The following is a 4,398-nucleotide window of genomic DNA, read 5'->3' as shown; positions in this document are numbered from 1 at the left end:
ATTATTCTCAAGGATAGATCATATGTTAGGCCACAAAACAACTATTAAAACATTCAAAAATATTAAAATGATATCAAGCATATTCTCTGGCCACAATGGAATAAAACTAGAAATCAATAACAAGAGGAAATTTGAAAACTATACAAACTCATGCAAATTAAACAGCATACTCCTGAATGACTGTTGTGTCAGTGAAGAAATTCAGAAGGAAATTGAAACATTTCTTGACACAAATGATAATGAAAACACAACATATTATAACCCATTGGATACAGCCAATGCAGTATGAAGGGAGAAGGTTATAAGTGCCTACATCATAAAGAGGAAAAACTTCAAATAAATAATCTAATGATGCATCTTAAGAAACTAGAAGAGCAAGGGAAAACTAAAGCCAAAATTAGTAGAAGAAAAGAAATAACAAGGATCAGAGCAGAAATAAGATAATTAAAACAGAGAAAAAATATACAAAATAATCAGTAAAACACAAAGTTTGGTTTTTGAAAAGATAGAATAGACAAATCTTTGGCCACACTAAGAAAAAATCAGAAAAGATACAAATAAATAAAACCAGAAATGAGAAAAGAGACATTACAACAGATACTGCAGAAATTCAAAGGATCATTAGTGGCTACTATAAGCAACTGTATGCCAATAAATTGGAAAATCTGGAAGAAATGAGCAAATTCCTACACATATGCAAGCTACCAAGATTAAATCAGGAAGAAGTCCAAAACCTGAACAGACCAATAACAAGTAATGATATCAACACCATAATAAAAAAGCTCCCAGTAAAGGAAAGCCCAGGACCTGAAGGCTTCACTGCTGAATTCTACTAAGCATTTAAAGAACTAATATCAATCCTACACAAACTATTCCAAAAAATAGAAGAGGAAATATTTTCAAACACATTCTATGAGGCCAGTATTACCCTGGTACTAAACACAAGACAAAGGCATATCAAAAAAAAAAAAAAAGAAAGAAAGAAAGAAAAGAAAAGAAAACCACAGGCCAATATTTCTGATGAATAGTGATGTAAAAATTTTCAACAAAATACTAGCAAACAGAATTCAACAATACATTACAAAGCTCATTCATCTTGACCAAATGGGATTTATACCAGGGATGTCAGGATAATTCAACATATGCATTCAATCCATGTGATACATCATATCGACAGAATGAAAGATAAAAATCATATGATCATTTCAATTGATGCTGAAAATGTATTTGATAAATTCAACATCCCCCTAAGATGAAAACCCTTAAAACACCGAGAATAGAAGGAACCTACCTCAACATAGCTAGTATCGTACTGAATGGGAAATAACTGAAAGCCTTTCCTCTGAGATCGGAAACACAATAAGAATGCCCACTGTCACTACTGTTATTCAACGTAGTACTGGAGGTCCTAGCTAGAGCAGTCAGACAAGAGAAAGATATAAATAGCATCCAGATTGGGAAGGAAGACGTCAAATTATCCTTGTTTGCAGATGCTATGATCTTATATTTGGAAAAGCATTAAGACTTCACAAGAAAACTATTAGAATGGGTAAACAAATTCAGTAAAGTTGTAGAACAGAAAACCAACATACAAAATTCAGTTACATTTCTTTTTTTTTTTTTGAGACGGAGCCTCACTCTGTCACACAGGATGGAGTGCAGTGGTGCGATCTCAGCTCACTGCAATCTTCACCTCCTCAGTTCAAGCAAATCTCCTACCTCAGCCACCCTAGTAGCTGGGATTACAGGTGTATGCCACCATGTCCAGCTCATTTTTGTATTTTGGGTAGAGACAGGGTTTCACCAAGTTGACCAGGCTGGTCTCGTACTCCTAGCTTCAAGTGATCCACCGACCTCGGCCTCCCAAAGTGCTGAGACTACAGGTAGGAGCCAATGTGCCTGGCAAAATTCAGTTGCATTTCTATATGCCAACTGTGAACAAACTGAAAAAGAAAGTTAAAAAGTAATTCCATTTACAATACCCACACCTAAAATTAAATACCTGGGATTCAACTTAACCAAATAAGTGAAAATCTTTATAATAAAAACGATGTAACACTGGTGAAAGAAATCAATGAGAACACCAATAAGTGAAAAAAAATTCCATGTTGATGAATTGAAAGAATCAATAGTGTTAAAATGTTCATACTACCCAAAGCAATCTTCAGATTCAATGCAGTTTCTGTCAAAATACCAATAACATTCTTCACAGAAATAGACAAAGAATTTATATGGAACCATGAAAGACCCAGGATAGCTTAAGCTATCCTAAGCAAAAAGAACAAAAGTGGAGGAATCACATTACCTAACGTAAAATTATAGTACAATTGTATATAATAACCAAAACACCATGATACTGGCATAAAAACAGGAACATAAACCAATGGAACAGAACAGAGCAGCGAGAAACAAGTCCACACACCCACAGTGAATTTACTTTCAACAAAGCTGCCAAGAACATACACAGTCTCTTGAATAAATAGTGCTGGGAAAACAGAATATCCATAGGCAAAAAATAAACTAGACCACTATCTCTCACCATATAAAAAATCAAATCAAAATGGATTAAAGAGTTTAGTCTAAACCTCAAACTATGAAACTACTACAGGAAAACATTGGAAAATGTCTCCAGGACATTGGTCTGGGCAAAAATGAACAATGAGATCACTTGGACTCGGGAAGGGGAACATCACACACCAGGGCCTAGCACGGGGAGGGGGGAGGGGGGAGAGATTGCATTGGGAGTTATACCTGATGTAAATGACGAGTTGATGGGTGCTGATGAGTTGATGGGTGCAGCACACCAACATGGCACAAGTATATACATGTAACAAACCTGCACGTTATGCACATGTACCCTAGAACTTAAAGTATAAAAAAAAAAATTTCTTAAGTAGTACCCCACAAGCACAGGCAACCAAAGAAAAATGGACAAATGGGATCATATCAAGTTAAAAAGCTTCCGCACAGCAAAGGGTACTATCAAGGAAGTGAAGAAACAAACCACAGAATGGAAGAAAACATTTTCAAACTATGCATCTGGCAAGGAATTAATAATAAGAATACATAAGGAACTCAAACAACTCTATAGGAAAAAATGTAATAATCCCATCAAAAAATGGGACAAACATTCTGAGTAGATATTTCTCAAAAGAAGGCACAAAAATTGCAAACAGGCATATGTAACAGGCATATGTGCTCAACATCACTGATTATCAGAGAAAGGTAAATCACAACTACAGTGAGATATCATCTCACCCCAGTTAAAATGCCATATAGTTATAGGGTAGTTAGGGGGTGGAGGAGAGGTGGGGATGGTTAATGGTTACAAAAACAAGTAGAAAGTATGCTGTGTTTGGCAGCACACCAGGGTGACTATAGTCAATAATAACTTTTTATTTTTTTTTTCTGAAACAAATTCTTACTCTGTCACCCAGGCTGGAGTACGATGGTGCAATCTCGGCTCACTGCAACTTCTGCTTCCTGGGTTTAAGCAATTCTCCTGCCTCAACCTGGCTAATCTTTGTACTTTTTGGTAGAGATTGGGTTTCACCATGCTGGCCAGGCTGGTCTCAAGCTCCTGGAATCAAGTGATTCACCTTCCTTAGCCTCCTAAAGTGCTGAGATTACAGGCGTGAGCCACCATGCCTGGCAATAATAACTTAATTGTACATTTTAAAATAACTAAAAGAGTGTAATTGGATTGTTTGCAACTCAAAAAATAAATGCTTGAGGGTATGGATACCTCATTCTTCATGATGTGCTTATTTCACTTTGCATGCCTGTATCAAAAACATCTCATATACCCCATAAATATATACACTTACTTTGTACCCACAAAAGTTAAAAATATAAATATAAAAAGTTGTTAAGTTTAATGTACTAAAAACTTGTTATTTATTCTTAAAGTTCATATTTCTTATTCAAGTATTATTTATAATGCAAAATAATTATTTTTAATATGAATTATCTTCATATTGATGCAATATATACATATTCATTTTGGGTTTTTCATTCATGATATGATACATCTGTAGCTTCACGCTGTTTTACCTGGTAACTATTTCCTCTACTTTTTTCAATTTTGGCATTTTTGATCTTCTCTACTGAACTTTGTTTTCTATTTGAGTAATTTTTATTCTTTATTACCTTTCTTTGTTTTTAATGCTGGTCTTTTTCTGACAGCTAGAAAGGCAGTCATTGACTTTCAGCCATTCTTCTTTTCAATCATTTAAGTTCAAAGTTAATTTATATCTACTTCAAACTATCTGATTTGAACATTTACTATAAAGCTATAGTAATCAAGACCGTGTGCTATTGGAAAAGTGTGGTCTATATTTATTGGATACAGAACAATAAAATAGAATTAAGAGCCCAGAAATAGGCACACACACACAC

This window comes from Colobus angolensis, unplaced genomic scaffold (genome assembly GCF_000951035.1).
Source record: "Colobus angolensis palliatus isolate OR3802 unplaced genomic scaffold, Cang.pa_1.0 Scaffold737, whole genome shotgun sequence".
Classification (NCBI taxonomy): Eukaryota; Metazoa; Chordata; class Mammalia; order Primates; family Cercopithecidae; genus Colobus; species Colobus angolensis.
This window is presented reverse-complemented; position numbering follows the sequence as displayed.